Source organism: Alexandromys fortis, unplaced genomic scaffold, assembly GCF_014885135.2.
Source record: "Alexandromys fortis isolate MF-2015 unplaced genomic scaffold, M_Fortis_MF-2015_v1.1 scaffold_29, whole genome shotgun sequence".
Lineage (NCBI taxonomy): Eukaryota > Metazoa > Chordata > Mammalia > Rodentia > Cricetidae > Alexandromys > Alexandromys fortis.
The window spans coordinates 13,183,891-13,200,992 of record NW_026067891.1 but is presented as its reverse complement, the minus strand read 5'-3'; the positions used below and the strand labels follow the sequence as shown (position 1 = coordinate 13,200,992).

General features: G+C 45.0%; 1 long non-coding RNA gene across 1 annotated transcript; it reads right to left on the bottom strand.

The window, feature by feature from the left end:
- Nucleotides 1-4,028: 4,028 nt before the first annotated feature.
- LOC126498041 (uncharacterized) lies at nucleotides 4,029-17,051 on the bottom strand. The gene is made up of 2 exons (XR_007590754.1): nucleotides 14,499-17,051; nucleotides 4,029-14,417 (listed from the first exon to the last, which is right to left on the bottom strand). It is a non-coding gene; the product is annotated as an uncharacterized lncRNA (long non-coding RNA).
- Nucleotides 17,052-17,102: the final 51 nt, after the last annotated feature.

The following is a 17,102-nucleotide window of genomic DNA, read 5'->3' as shown; positions in this document are numbered from 1 at the left end:
GTTTCCCTTTCATTGTGGTGGGGTGGCCCAAGAAGAAACATAAGGTGGGCTCCCTCTGTGCCTGAATAGGCGTACATCTCTGGAAAAACATGAACAATCAGACAAGAAACAGGGCTTAAAGTGTCTAAAATCATGCAGAGGGTGAGTCCAGTGGTACAGGCAAAACAGGTTCCTGACAGAAAAATATACATGTGAACCAAGTGTCAGCCTAAAGCTAATCTTACTAGTAGTCGCGAGTTAAGACTACAAGACAGTTAAAGGGTAATTTGAGATGACAAGGCAAGGGGAATTTCCAATCACATCTCCCAGAGTAACTGAAGTTTCCAGGAAGGGACAAGCTGACTTATTGGAGACATTAATTGGTAGTTATGCGTCCAATACAGCATTTTAAAAAGGGGACTAGACTTCATTCCGACAAAGCCAACAATCTTGGGCCAGCTCAGATTCAGAAGGTAGTGTATTCCCTGGAGCATAAAGAAAAGGTCAGGGGCTGCAGGGGTCTTCTCAGATTGGTCAGTCATTGAAGGCCTAAGAGCTGGTAACAAGAGACCTGTCAAAGGAGTGTGCTCAGTTGTGGGCTGTTTAGGAAGGGGAGGAAAGGCAACTAGGAGCTTGTGTAGTTGCACTATCGGGCCAATGAAGTGTAAGGGGGTATGGTGGAGCCTTTGTTGGATGCTGAAAAATGCTCCTGTGATTCCCTGACTTAAACAGTTTGATACCGAAATATAACATAGAAGGCTGTTTACTTGTAAGTACAAGGGATTGCTAGCAGATGGGGTTGAAGAATCTCCTGTGGGTCCCCTCCAGACAGAGAAGGAGGTATCATTTGGGCAGGAGTGAGTGGCTACAATTATTGGATTTCCAGTAAGGGCAAAAGACTTCTTGGTTGTTTTAAGACTTGTCCTCAGCCAGGCAGTGGTGGTGCACACCTTTAATCCCAGCACTCAGGAGGCAGAGGCAGGCGGATCTCTGTGAATTTGAGACCAGCCTGGTCTACAGAGCTCGTTCCAGGACAGGCTCCAAAACCACAGAGAAACCCTGTCTCAAAAAAAAAAAAAAAAAGACATGTCTTCATCTAGATTGTCGCTTCCTGTTTCTGGTTCCTTTCATTTTCTGGAAAAACTGTCAGTCCCCTTAATGTCCCAACAGTCCTACAGGACATGAGCAGGTGTCCTGCCAAAAGGGAAATTCCTGTGACAGTAAAGAGGTTTAAAATCTTCATGGTGTCAATTTTTAGTTTCACCAAGTGACTGGACCCATATATTCATGCAGATGGTCTTATCTCAGGAAGAAGAGAGGGGCTTGGACAGAGGGAAGGAATATGAAGTTGCATATAGGCCGGGTGGTGGTGGCGCACGCCTTTAATCCCAGCACTTGGGAGGCAGAGGCAGGCGGATCTCTGTGAGTTCGAGACCAGCCTGGTCTACAAGAGCTAGTTCCAGGACAGGCTCCAAAACCACAGAGAAACCCTGTCTTGAAAAAAAATAAAAATAAAAGTTGCATATAAACATCCTACTTGTTGGAGAGTCTTAGACTTAGGGGCCTTGTTTCTGGCATGGCAGCCTATCTTTGGATTAACACAAGAGTAGTGAATTCAGCAGTAGAAGGTCCTTTCCATACAGGAACTTTGTAATGTATACCCGAAGTGAATGGCACGGTACAGAGAAGGGAGCTGGAAGCATGTCTCAAAGATTGAGTGTGCTGCAGCCTGAACCAGAAGAGACCGCTTAGCAATTCCCTCAATAATGGGGTCCCTCAAATTGGGAAACAAAAGAGATGACCTCCCAAACATAATCTTTTATGGGGTAAATCCTCCCTGTGAGAGAAAGACATCTTGTCCTGAGGAAAGCCAGGGACAGGATATTGGGTCAGTTTTCCTAGGTTTCCAGGATCAATTTGGAGAAGATGACTGTCAGCTGTGAAGAGACACCATGACCACGGAAACTTTTCATTAGAGCTGGCTTACAGAGGTTTAGTTCCTTACCATCATGGTGCGTCATGGCAGTGTTGTAGGCAGATATGGAGCTGGAGAAGTAGCTGAGGGTTCTACATCTTCATCTTCAGGCAGCAGGGACAGACTATGTCCCACACTGGGCATAGCTTGAGCATATGAGACCTCAAAGCACGCTCCCACAGTGACACTTCCTCCAACAAGGCCACACCTCCTAATTGTGCCACTCCCTATGGGCCAAGCACTCAAACACATGAGTTTACAGGAGCCATTCCTATTTACAGTGACTTCATAGTCCTATTCATGCATTCAACCCATCCAGAGCTCGGGGGGCTGGTAGACAAAGTGAAGCTTCCAAGTTATGTTTAAGATCTTACTGACCATACAAATTATGAACAAGACAAAAGCAGGCCCATTAATGAGCCAATGGCAGAGGCAGCCTGAATCTAGGAATAAGCTTGTGTAAGCCTCCTGACTACCACCGTCAGAGCAGCTTCTGACCAAGCAGAAGCAAAGCTTTCACCCATTCTGAAAAGATGTCTGTGAACACCAGTAGATGTTCTATCCTGCATGAAGACACTTCATCTCAGTGAAGTCGACCCCCACCTCTCTCCAGGGGCTAGCCCCCGGTGGACCTCAAGTACCTTTCATTCCATCCCGGGTTAACCCTGTACAGCAAAGACATCAAGCTACTTGGGGCTAGAGAGATGATGACTCAGAGGTCCTGAATTCAATTCCCAGCAACCACATGGTGGCTCACAACCATCTATAATGAGATCTGGTGCCCTCTTCTGGCGTGCAGGAATACATATCAGAACACTATAGATAATAAAAAATCTTTTAAAAAAATTAAAGGCATGAACCATGACACTTTAAAAAAAAAAAAAAAGATACTGCCCGAGCAACTATGCTGGCTACTTTTATGTCAACTTGACACAAGCTAAAGTCATCTGAGAGGAAACCTCAATTAAGAACCCCAGATGGGCGGTGGTGGCGCACGCCTTTAACCCCAGCACTTGGGAGGCAGAGGCAGGCAGAGCTCTGTGAGTCCTAGGACATCCAAGGCTACGCAAAGAAACCGTATCTCAAAAAAAAAAAAAAGGAAAAAAACCTTCATAAGATTGGGTTTTGGGGGCAGGTGGTGATGATTTATTTATTTTTAATTTTTTGGTTTTTTTCAAGACAGGGCTTCTCTGTAGCTCTTGTAGACCAGGTGGCCTCTAACTCACAGAGATCCACCTGCATCTGTGTCCCAAGTACTGGGATTAAGTGTGTGCCACTACACCAAGCTAAACATGTCACTCTATTTAACTCAGTAAGAATACACGGGTTTTTTTTTCTTTTTTTTTAAATTTATTTATTTATTTATTATATATACAATATTCTGTCTGTGTGTATGCCTGCAGGCCAGAAGAGGGCACCAGACCTCATTACAGATGGTTGTGAGCCACCATGTGGTTGCTGGGAATTGAACTCAGGACCTTTGGAAGAGCAGGCAATGCTCTTAACCTCTGAGCCATCTCTCCAGCCCGGGTTTTTTTTTTTTTCTTTAAACAAGGTTTATTTATTATATATAGTGTTCTGCCTGCATGTGTGCCAAGAGGGCAGAAGAGGGCACCAGATCTCATTCCATGGTGAGCCATCATGTGGTTTCTGGGAAATCAACTTAGGACCTATGGAAGAGCAGGCAGTGCTCTTAACCACTGAGTCATCTCTCCAGCCCCAACATTTTTTTAAAAAAAAAATTTTTAAAGCATGTATATGGAGAGTTAGGTGTCCATGGAGGTCAGCTGCCAGATGGGGGATCTGAACTTCAGACCCTCTGAAAGAATAGACAGGCTCTTAACTGCCGAGCAAGCTCTCCAGCCCCTTGTCTTTTTCTTTTTCTATGTGCGAATCTAATATTCAAATAGTATCCACCTGATGTGTGATGAGAGCTGCATCAACGAGAAAGGTCGGAAGAATGATCAAGAATGAGTCCAGACATCTTTGACCTCTACATACATATGCAAACATATACACAATCAGACCCCAAAATGGGAGACAGGTAAGCAACACAACTATGGATAAAGGAGAGGATTTTTAAAAATGATTTATTATTAATATTTACACACGACTGCTGTTTCCCCTCCCTCCTCTCTTCCTAGTTTCTCACCCCACCTTTGCTCTGCCCTGCCATCCACTCCTCCTCCATATTTAGAAAGGGTAGGTGTCGCACGAGAATCAACCAAACATGGCATATCATACTAAGGCTGGACAGGGCATCACAGTAGGAGGGAAACTGTCCCAAAAGCTGGCAAAAGAGTCTGAGACAGCCCCTTCTCCCATATTAGGAGGCCCAGAAGAACACCCAGCTACACAACTGTAACATGTGCAGAGGGCCTAGGTCAGACTCATGTAGGCTCCATAGGTGTTGGTTCAGGCACTGTAGCTATGAGCCCAGGTTAGTTGAGTCTGTGGGTTCTCTTGTGATGTCCTTTACCCTCTGGCTCCTACAATCCTTCCTCCCCATCTTCAACAGGATTCCCCAAACTCTGATTAATGTTCAGCGATGGGTCTCTGCATCTGTTTCCATCAGTTGCTAGACAAAGTCTCTCTGATGTCTATTGGGCTAAGCACCAATCTAAGAGTATAGTAAAATATCATTAGGTATCATTACAGTGACATTTCTCTTTCCTGTCATGTTTGGTTCCATCCTAGGTTTCTGGGCTATCCATCCTCTGAGTCCTAGTGCTCCAGGTAGTGTCAGGGATGGGCTCCCTTTCAGGGCAGAGGTCTCTGGCTGAACACTGGTTGTCCACTCCCACAATTTCTGTGCCACCTTTACTCCAGCACATCTTGTAGGTAGAAATGAACGAGAGGATTTTTTTTTTTTTTCTGTTTTTCGAGACAGGGTTTCTCTGTAGCTTTGGAGCCTATCCTGGAACTAGCTCTGTAGACCAGGCTAGTCTCTCAGAGAGCCACCTGCCTCTGCCTCCCGAGTGCTGGGATTAAAGGCGTGCGCCACCACCACCCAGCAAAGGAGAAGATTTTTAAAGCTAAAATTTATATACTGTAAAAATGTACAAATTGGGCTTACAATGAATTTTTTAAGTATACACATCAATACTAGCGAATACATCAACACATACAAAACATTTCCACTGTCCCTAGGAAGGTCCCTCTGTCCCTTTTTAACTAGTCTCCTGCCAAAGTAATCACTGTTGAATGCCAGACAGATGGGACCATGGGACATGAACACAAAATCTGCCTTTGTCCATCATCTTTTACAACACTGATGGTGGCAAACGCTGTCAGCCCCAACCAACACATTGTAGGCAAATCTTTGTGAGTTTAAGGCCTGCCAGATCTGCACATCAAGTTTCAGACCAGCCAGAACTACAGAAACCCTGTCTCAAATAAAACAACTCACATAAAATAAAAATATTTCTTTTTTATCACTCAGTAATAATCTATTTTATGACTATTCCACAATTCCTAGAATCTGCTCTTTAAGGGAGATTTAATTTTGTTTTCCACTTAGGATTTTCTTCCATTCTAGCTACAAATAAAATTTCCTTTGGGAAATGCAGGGAAGTAATGCCAGAAAACTAGGTCACACTCCATCTCCTTTATCTCCATTATAAAATCACTGAAAGCACAATGGTCACTGTACTCATAGAGAGCACAAGGAACACTAGGAATGTTAAATATGCAACGTTGACTTCTCAAAAGAAAAGATATGTAACCTGATTTTCACCCAGAAGGCTGTGCGGGAACAGAGGTGGCCAGACCATACCAAGCTCCCACAAGGAGGACCCGAGGTAGTGGTGGTTGTGGGTCTGAGGCTCAGATCAACCAGAGCAGAGACAAGAAGTTCTGCACAGCAATGCTGATTACTGGGCACACGATAGAAACTGACCAGTCAGGGACAATACTGACTCAGGAGCTGACTATGTCCCTGAACCTTCAGTTCAGCATGTATTTAAACACAAAATCCACAATTTTTCCACCAATCAGGATTCAAAGATTATGGGTTTTTCCCATGTGTTCAATCAATGTCAACTCACACAGAATGTAAGCTTTTCCATCCAACCAATAAAATTCATTTGTTCTTTTTGTTGTAATGAACAGCTGTGGTTTTAGAAAACTATGTACAACTGACTATTTTTTTCCAGATTGAACTGTATTAATAAATATACCTAACATAAATTGAATGGTGTCAGTCTCTAGAAGTTTGAAACAATACTGGCAATTGAGTCGTGTTGAGCTGGATTTCCTTCTTGCCTCATAGGAATTACTCTGCTGACCCTGGTGCCTGTTCCCAAGGATGAGCTTACTAGGTTGCAGTTATGTAACTTGTAAATCGGCCTGCTTTTCTGAAAAATTCAGCAAAGTATTCTTTTTTTCAAGACAGGGTTTCTCTGTAGCTTTGGAGCCTATCCTGGAACTAGCTCTTATAGCCCAGGCTGGCCTGGAACTCACAGAGATCGCCTGCCTCTGCCTCCCAAGTGCTGGGATTAAAGGCGTGTGCTACCACTGCCCGGTGAAAGGAGGGTTTTTAAAAGGCAAACCCAAAATGACTTAATTTTTCTGTGAATTTGCAGCTCTGTGAGAAACTTCTTCACTCCCCTTACATACGTCAGTGAGTTACAAAAGCCAGAGCAAGCAGCTAATTATACCATTTCACAAGTTATACCATTCTGAAAAGGGCACAAAAAACCAGGAACTTAAGTTAGAGGGAAAAGCTACGAAAATGGGCACCTTAGCCATCACATTCCCTACTGGTTCTAGTTCATATAAGTCAAATCGATTCATGTTGAAGTACATGTTGAAATACGAGCCTGTAGGGCTCATATTTTAGCAACAGACTTGATTCTGCCTTTAATGTCAGTGCAAGGCCAACTGTGATGCGAAGGAGCAGTATGAAGCAGAGGCCCAGCTATGACCATTAAAGGGTCATAGGGACCAAGAGAAAAGAGACTAAACCAATTAGAAGCCTCAGTTCCCTCCTTTGCCCTAGAATCTAAGTTTTTCTGAATCATATCTAATGTTTTCAATGTAACTCCTGAGTTACTGACACAGAGCAGTTTTTACTTACGACAGCACAGAAACGACTTTCCTTCAAGAGTAACAAATCCAGCCCTCGATGGTTCTGTAAAACCATTTCTGCTGGGAAACTCCTTGTTTTCCATGCTGTCTATGTCTTGGTCTACTTTATTCCTTAGTGTTTGAAAACTCTGGTCTTCAGTATCTAGGGCTGATGCTACTGACCTGTGACTCTTGCTTCATGAGGAGGGGTTAACTACACCTGCGACTGATACTCTCTTTTTTTCTAACAAGGCCCTAATGAGCCTCAGAATGGAAATGTCTTTCATAAGCAGGCAAAAGTTTTATGGTGGGGTAGTAGTTAATAGAGAGATTGACCTATAGCCCTTATAATAGGGAGGCCTGGGACCTAGACAAAGCTAACAATCTCTTCCCAGGCTAGAGTGTGTATAATTTGTCCAATTATGCAGTAACTTCAAGGTCTTGAGCTCAGGGACGTCATCAGGAGATAGAAGTCTGTACTGCAGTAGGGTTGAGGCTGACTCTATTACTGCAGCTTCTTGATTGTGACTGTGGGTGGAGTGGCCTGAGAAGGGGGACAGAGAAATGAGGTACCCTAATCCCTGGTTGAGGCTGCCAGTTCATTTTAAGACCTACAGGATTGGCTAGGTAGGATGGTACCCATTTCTGAATAGTGAATTCTACACCGGGACTGTTTCCATAATTCTTAAATTTAAGCACAAATCCCCAGGTCCGACCTGCAAGCCAGTATTTGGAGCTCAATTCATTCCAGGCCATGATCTTTAAAGTGAAGGGGTCGCAGGTCCCAGGTTTACAATCCCGAGAAAGATGCACTCGTTGAATGGAGATGAATGGGTCTTTATGTCCACCCTGGTCAGACTCAGTCTCACAGCCTGGGGTGGAGCAATGATAATCTCTTTTACATTTATGACAATGTGTAGGCCCATCGGCTGGGCACGCATAAAACGGTGAAGACCAGAAGGATATTTCCCGCATTTTGGTCCCACACCCTGGGTGAATTGGACTGTAACTTTCCCATTCAGCCATGAGTTCACTGTTATCAAAGAAATCACACAGGTTGAATCTAAACACAGGTTGGGAGGTGGCATTCCAGAAAATGCCTATTATTTTCTTATCTGCAATTCAAGACAGTTCCCAATCCCAGACTTCAACACTTTTAGTTGGCCAAATATAGGAGTTACCTACCAAGATTCCCAAAATTAGTGTCAGATGCAGGTCAGCTACACCTTTAGAGGGCAATGGGAAGTTTGCATTACCCTCCATTCGTCACCTTCCCCTGGCTGGTTGTGTCCACCTTTACATGGGATTGGTGGATCCAAACTGCAGTCCCACTACCTTGATGGCCTTTGGATCACAGGATACAGTTCCTTCCAGGAAGGTTCCGGAGTCTGGTTGGGTAAGTGGTGGACGCACACCAAGTCCCCAGTCAAGGGTGGCGCAGGCGGTGGGTGACAGATGGCTCTGGTTGTCTGCTGTGGTGCCTGTAAGGACTTGAAGGAACCATTAGACAGTTCAATAATCTGTGGCCTTCTCATGATAGAATAAGTGGAAGTGGTCGGCCAAACATTTCACTTGTCCTGATAGGGGAGCACCTGATCCTAAAAAGAACAGTAAGGAGAGATTCTGTCCACAATTTAATAAATGGTTTTGTAAATAGTTATTTCTTTCTACCTGTCCTAAACTCTGTGAACTACAGGCACGGTATATTTTCATGTATTCAACTACTTGTTGAGACATTTTGGCCATGCAGGCCATGCCTTTATCAGACCCTAAAAAGGAGGGAAGGCCAAATCAGGAAATAATGTCCATTAAAAACTATATTAGCTGTTTCTGAGCTGGTGGGAAAGGCTTCTTACCCATCCTGAAAAAGTATTTATAAAAACTAGCAAATACCAGGATTGAAGTTAAGAGCACTGACTGCTTCTTTCAGAGGTCCTGAGTTCAATAGTTCAATTCTCAGCAACCACATGGTGGCTCACAAACAACTGGATTGCAATCTGGTGCCATCTTCTGGCCTGCAGGGACACATGCAGAACACTGTATACACACTAAATAAATACATCTTAAAAAAAAAAAAAACAAAAACAAAAAAAAAAACTAGCAAATACCAGTAGGCAAACCTCATCAGAGCAAATTCAGTAAAGTCTAAGTCCCAATGTTTACTAGGTTAAGTCTCCTTTTGCAAGCACCCACCATAGGTACAGGTGCTGGTTTTCCTTTTGTCACAATCACCTGGGCGCAGACAGCAGTGGCAGGCGATTTGTTCAACCCTTTCATCCACGTGGTATAGAAAGTACCTATCCCTGATTAATTTTTAATCTGGTCGATCCCAGGTGTGTTTTGATGAATTTGTGAGAAAGGGTGGCCACAGGGCTTCTGGCAGGAAGAACCCACTCTCTCAGAGGACTCTTGTTGTCTGGTCCAGTTTTCTTCCTTGCTAGTATACATAGGACATTCTAGCAGGTGTGGCTCAGGCAGGAGGGTGAATATTGAGAGAGGGCCTAATATTTGCAGTGGCCCATTGGCTCTGTGATAACTCCTTTTGCGGCATCAGCAAATCTGTTGACTCATCCTTCCACTGAGTCCCCTCTCTGGTGTCCTGGACAATGGACAACAGCAAGCTTTTCTGGCAGCCAAACAGCTGCTAGGAGAGCTACAACCTCCTCCTCTTTGGTTTTGATCTCCCTTCCCTCAGGGTTAGCACGCCTCGTTCCTGGTACAAGGCATCGTGGATATGTGGAATGGCAAAGGCATACAGCTACCAGTATAGATGTTGATGGCTGACTATTTCCCCACCTTAGTGCCTGAATCAAGGCTATTAGTTCTGCCTTTTGGGCTGATACTTCTTGAGGAAGAGATTGAGCCCAGGTTACCTCAATGAGTGTCGCTAGAGCTGTACCTGCACACCTCGGCCCATCCTCACACAGCTGCTTTCATTGGTGAACAGGGTTGCGTCTGCCTTTCTGAGAGGCTGGTCTCACAGGTCCAGTCGTCCACACTGCAGATGGTCAATAACTTAGACATGGTCGTGGACTAGCTATTCTTTGGGGTTAGGCAGAAGAGATGCTGGGCTCAACACTGCAGAAGTTGAGAATCTGATCCTGGATGCATCAAAAACGAGAGCCCAATAATGGGTAAGCATGTTTGACATCTAGCACTCAGAGGCTCCCCAAAGGAGCATTTCAGTGGCGCAGTGACAACCAACTCCTTCCTCGTGGTCCATTTATCAGCTTCTTTCATCAGTAATGCAGTGGCAGCAATAGCCTGGATGCAAACTGGTCATCCTGCTGCAACTGGGGCTAGGTGTTTAGACAAAAAAGCCACAGGCCTTTTTGGTTTTTTGTTTGTTTTGTTTTTTCAAGACAGGGTTTCTCTGTAGCTTTGGAGCCTGTCCTGGAACTAGCTCTTGTAGACCAGGCTGGTCTCGAACTCACAGAGATCCGCCTGCCTCTGCCTCCCGAGTGCTGGGATTAAAGGTGTGCACCACCACCGCCAGGTGCCACAGTCCCCAAGTTTGAGTCAGTATGCCTTTCACCAACCAATTTTATTCATCCACAAACAAGTGGAAAGGTTTAACAATGTCAGGTAACCTGAGCACTGGAGTCTCCTTTTCCTTGCCCTCCCAGCTCATAGGGCCATTTCCTCCTAGGCTCAAGTATTATGGTTTTGCTATTTCTGCAAAGTTAGGTACCCATAGTCTGTAAGCAGGAATTTTTATCCTGTTGTTCATGAATATTCACGATAGCTTGCATCCTGCCTGAGGACAGGATCCTGCTGCCTCCTTCCATGCTATGTCCCAGATTAAGTTACCTTATTGAAGCATAATTGGGCCTTTTTTGTCAGATACCTAGTAGCCCGGCTGCTGGAGTGTTTCTCCACAGTAGTTTGCCAGCACTCTTTCAGGGTGTGTGCAACAACGAGATCCTTCATACATTGCAAGACGGTGATTTCCAGGTGCTCTTGGTGATACTCAAGGAGGTCTGCACTAAGAGCCTCATCAGAGTGGGGAAGAGTTTTTTGCTGTTTTTTTTTTTTTTGTTTTGTTTTGAGACAGGGTTTCTTTTTATAAGAGCCCTAGCTATCCTGGAACTATCTCTGTAGACCAGGCTAGCCTCACAGAACTCTACCTGCCTCTGCCTCCATAGTGCTGGGATTAAAGGTGTGCTCCACCACAACTTTAGAATGGGGTAGTTCTGAAACCCCTGCAGAAGTTGAGACCAGTTCAATAGGTCACTGAACCCTGACTTGGGATGTGCCCATTCAAAAGCAAACATGGATCCAGACTCAGAGAGAAAAAGGCATCCTTTAGGTCTAAGACAGTGTATACAGTTTTTCCTGCAGCTAATAGGCTGAGTAAAGTATAAGGATTGGGCACTTGAGGGTAAACAGTTTCTACTCTTTTTTGGCTTCCTTCGCGACTGGGTATCTAACCTGTACAGGCAAAGCTGAGTTCAGGAGTTGAACAACTATTGTGAGACCAGTGCAGGGAAATTGGTCTCTACCCATACAGAAAACTTAACATAATTTTGTTAGGCACGATTCATCAGCTCTTAGTTTTTCTTTTTTTCTTTTTGGTTTTTCGAGACAGGGTTTCTCTGTGGTTTTGGAGCCTGTCCTGGAACTAGCTCTTGTAGACCAGGCTGGTTTCAAACTCACAGAGATCCGCCTGCCTCTGCCTCCCCGAGTTCTGGGATTAAAGGCGTGCGCCACCACCGCCTGGCCCAGCTCTTAGTTTTTCAATACTCATTTTTGTTTGTCATTTTATAGTCTTCTGAAAAAGGGCAGTTTACCAGAATTGCTGAGTATGGACTTGCCAGGTCCAGAATGGCTTTATTCTCATTGAACAAGATAATGGTGGCATTAAGTTTTCTCAACAAACCTCTACGAATCAGGGGATATGGAAATCTGGTATAACAAGAAAAGAATGAATCACAGTACCTTGTCCAAGGTTCACTTCTTGGCTGGTGGTCCAGAAGTAGACACTGGTTCCTGTGGATGGTGATTCTCTGCTCAGTGATGGGGTTTAGGGGCCGGGTCAGCACTGAATGGGCTGTATTCATGCTTACCAGAAACAAGAATTTTGCCCTCTATTTTCCTATAACCATGGGTTCTTGGGGGCTCACTGGTATGGTGCCTTAGCCCTATCAATTTGATCCAATTAGACTGAAGATCAGCCCTCTTTTTCATGTCTATGAACTTTGGGGCACTTGTTTTTCCAGTGTCCTTTTTCTCTACAATATGCACACTGGTTCTTCTTCATCATGGCTCAGGTCTGATTTGGTTGCCTGAGGGCAACCGTCAGGCCCTTCTCTGAAGTTGGTTATCATTATCCTGGCCAGTCTTATGTCCATCTCATCTGGATCTCTGCTGTTAAGTCTTCTGAGTTATTTATAACAGCTGTGACCTATTCATTCCTTCAGCCTTTCTAACTTCTTCAAATGTTTGGGGCTGACTGGGTAAGTAAAGAAATGTTAGTAATCCCTGGTTTTCTGGGCTGTCCAGATCCTGGTAGGCCTCTTGGAGATGCCCCAGCAGCCCAGCAGGATTCCTCAAATTATTTCAGATACCTCTGAGATATTAAATGGCTTTCTATCCACTACTCTTATTCTGGTCAGCAGGGCCTGGCGATAGGTGGAGAGCCCTGCTACCTTGATCAGTGCTGGGATTCCAGTTTGTTAAGGTTGAGGGCAATATTCACTCTGCTCTTTTTTCCAATAAACCCACTGCAGCCTTCCTGGCCTCAGTAATAAAACAGGATACCTAAACCTGCTTATAACCAACCCAGGCAGGCCGACTGGTAAAGTTTCCAACAGGTTGATAAGGGGCTAAGGTTCTCAGAAAAGAGAGAATTTTGGGTCTTTCAGTTATACAGATCACTGGCTGAAAGGAACAAAGACTATACAAAATGCCTAGGCCTCTGCCCATTTCCTGTCCCTTCCTCTGACAGGGGTTGGGGCCCTTTAGGGGGTGCCTCTCTGAAACAGAGTACAGCTAGGGTCTGGCTCGACTGAGGTGGAGCGCAATCCCACCCATTTTGAGTGTGCAGAGGTTGAGAATCAGTTAGATGGAGGTGAGGGAAAATCAGGATAAACTCTTGGGACTGCAGGCATAGAGTACCCTTCAGACAGTCAGGCCCTGGACTATCTGGATGTGTGGAGTGTAAGGTGAGGAGCCATCTTCCTCCTCTGCAGGGACTAGAACAGAGAATCCAGACATTTTACTAAGGTTCTTACTCCTCCATGGCCTCTGCACCAATGCCTGTCTCCAGGTTTCTGTCCTGTTTGAGTTCCTGTCCTGACAGTGACATGGAAGTATAGGTCAAATAAACCCTTTTCTCCCCAAGTTGCTTTGGTCATGGTGTTTCATCAAGGCAATAGTGACCTTGACCAAACACTTTGTTCACCTTACTTTGTCCCAAGTTGTAAATTACCAAGGGGAGGTGCAATTCAGTCCTATTGATTTAAAGATGAGGTCACCACCTTAAAAAAACGCTTGCTCTGAGCATGGTGGTGAATGCACTCAGCACCCAGGAGGAAGAGGCAAGATGATCTCTGTGAATCCAGCTTGGTCTACAGAGTGTGTTCCAGGGCAGCCAAGGCTATTATAAAAGAGACTGTCGGACTGGAGAGATGGCTCAGAGGTTAAGAACATTGACTGTTCTTCCAGAGGTCCTGAGTTCAATTCCCAGCAACACATGGGGATTTACAACCATCTGTAATGAGGTCTTGTGCCCTCTTCTGGTTGCAGGCAGAAATACAGGCAGAACAATGTATACATAATAATAATAAAAAAGAATATCTCCACGCCCCCAAAAAGAAAATCTACTTCAATAAATGCTACCAACATGACTCAGTGGTTACAATGTTTGCTTTATTTGTGTTTGGATCTTAGTACCCATGTAAAGAAGCCAGGTATGGCAGTGCTTGTCTGTAACTCTAGAGCTGAGGAACTGAGAAGGTAGATCCCCAGGGCCAGCAAACTCCGGGTTAGTTAGATTGTCTCAAAAATAAGGTAGAGAAGCAACTGAGGAAGATATCTGCCTTTATTTTCTATTGCTATGATAAAACACTGACCAAAAATAATTGGGGCAGAGTTAATTTCATATTACACCTCTCAGGTTTAATTTACCTCTCCATCACTGAGGTAAATCAGGGCAAGAACTGGAGCAGAAACCATGGAGAAACACTGCTTATTGGCTTGTTCCTCTTGCCTTCTTATACAACCTAGAACCATCAGCCCAAGGGTGGTACAGCCCATAGTGGGTTAAGTCTACCTACATCATTAATCAAGAAAATGCCTTTCCTACAGGCTGATTTGATTGGAGGTATTTTCTCAATTCAGGTTTCTTCTTCCCAAATGATTCCAGCTTGTATCAAACTGAAAAGTATGAAACTATCTTAGTCAATGTGCAATGTCTTACTAATGTTCCTTAGTAAAGGCACACCATGACCACAACATCTAACTGGGGCTGGCTTACAGTTCAGAGGGTTAGTCCACGGTCAGCATAGCGGGAGCATGGCGGCATGCAGGCAGACATGGTGCTGGAGAAGTAGCTGAGAAGTCTACATCCAAATCTGCAGGCAGCAGGAGAGAGGTTCTGGGCCTAGCACATTATTAGCATTAGTATTCTTATGATTTCTCTCAAGTGTGACCACAGGTTAACAACTAGCTACTTTGTCAGTTTTTAAAGCCTGTATCCCAGCCCTCCATTTTGCAGTTCTCTGGCTTTAGTCACTTGCTGTTTCCAAACACCTCCAGGATCTATCATCTGAATTCATGCCATTTTCTTAGCCCAAAAGTCTGGTGCTTGGGGCTGGAGAGATGGCTCAGCAGCTAAGAGCATTGGCTGCTCTTCCAGACCTGCGTTCTGCGTTTGTTTCCCAGCACTGACATGGTGGTTTACAGCCAACTGTAATTCCAGTTCTAGAAGGATTCAACACCCTTTTCTGGCCTCCACCAGCACTGCACACATGTGGTGCACAGACATACACGCAAGCAAAACACCCGTACACATAAAATAAAAATAAATCTTTTTTAAAAAAAGTCTAGTTCTCAAACAATGGATGCTCTTTGGAGTGTGTTGGTATGTAAAGAAGCCTGGATATCTCAAGCCCAATGTAACAATTCACTGCAATATGCTAAAAGTTCATCTTATAATAGATTCTAAAACAGACGAGGAGAAGCCAATGACTTTTTCCAAAATGTTTAGTAGGGGTTGACTTAAGTCAAGATCCTTATTGGACACCAGCAGGAGGGCGTTATTCCTTCAGAGAAGGGCCGCTTTTGGAAACAAAAGGCGACGGACAACATTCTACTTTATTTCTTCAGCTCTCTAAAAATTTCACACACTATCCTCAACAGTTAGCCCATAGCTCCTAAACAAACTATGGAGCTGTGCTGGTGGGGGGCGGGGCGGGGGGGGGGGGGCTCACTCACCCATGTAATCCCAGCCTCTGGGACGCAGGGGAGGAGGATTGAGTCAAGTTTCAGGACAACCTGAGCTAAATAAATAGCAAGCTCTTGACCAAAAGTAAAATAAAATAAATGGAGCGTGTTGGCGTACGCCTTTAACTTCAGCACTGGGGAGGCTGAAGCAGGAGGATCTCTGAGTTCGAGGCCAGTCTGGTCTACAGAGAAGAGTTCTAGGATATTCAGAACCCTGTCTCAAAACAAACAAACAAACAAACAATCAAACAAAACAAAATAAAAACTAATGGTACCACTCAGAGCTTCCAATACTGAGAACAACATCGTTGTTATAAGGCAGCACAATAGGTACACTCGGCAACTACTCCTAATTTAAAAAGAAAATGTAAATTGTATCTACTCGTAAAGAGGAAATAAATGGAGTATGCGTCTAACAGTCCTGGAAGCTTCTAGGAGGTGGTGGTGAAAGACCCTCGGAGAGGACCTTTACTCCGGTGAAGACCCCGGGACCCAGGCAGACACTCCAAGACCACTGGATGCAATCAGCAAGAGGTTTATTAGGCAAACACAGGTACCTGCGGGCGGCAAAGTCTTTCGGAGGACTTGTGCACCCGCAGACTGGGAGAAGGTCTTTTTATAGGAAAGAGGGCGGCAAAAGCAGGTTTACAGAAGCAGAAGCGTGGTTATTGGTCAGTTGGAATGAGGCGAGGGGCATAAATGGTTTTTCCTCTCCCAGCACAGATGTATGGCAACAGATATCCTGTTCTTATTTTACAGATATCCTGTTTTGCAGACATCCTATTTCACAGATATCCTGTTTTGTAGATAGGGGCCCTGACCTCACCCTGCACTTACATTTGTTTTTTGTCAAAGCCTTGCAGTAGCTTACAGTAGCTAAGCTGGGGTCTTTCATAGGGGCGACTGTTCCTTTTTTTTTTAATTTATTTATTATGTATACAATATTCTGTCTGTGTGTGTGTCTGCAAACCAGAAGAGGGCACCAGACCTAATTACAGATGGTTGTGAGCCACCATGTGGTTGCTGGGAATTGAACTCAGGACCTTTGGAAGAGCAGGCGATGCTCTTAACCACTGAGCCATCTCTCCAGCCCCGACTGTTCCTTTTGTGAACTGCTAATATTCTAAGTTTGGCTCATGTGCCGACTACAGGTATCCTGTTTTCCTAAGCAAACAGGACGTTCTCATGAGAGCCGGCTAGCTGCTGGTCCTGAAAATCTTTCAAACAAACAGGACGTTCTCGCGGGAGCATGCTAGCTGCGGGTCCTGAGGGGGCGTCTGTAGGGTCTTTCAGTGGTCTCTGCGGAAGGGAGAGAAGCAGGAAGGAGACATTCTGGAGTACTGCGCTACTTATTGGTAGTCCAGGGCTTACCTCGAGACCGACTCATCTTCTTCTTCCTCACTCAGCTTCACGCGCCTGGGCCTGGCGGTTCCTCATTATTTCGGGGAACAGCACCAACTGGGGGAAAGCGACGCCCGAAGCCACAACGGGGTGGAGGAGCCTCGGCTTCCCGCTCTTCAGGGGCCGCACGGGGTTGAGGACAGGGCTCCAGTCTCTCCTCAGGACGCGCTCCCGCTTTCCTCCGTGGAGGAGCGGCAGAACTTGCGAGGCGCGGAGCCTTAGGAAGAGTCGGACG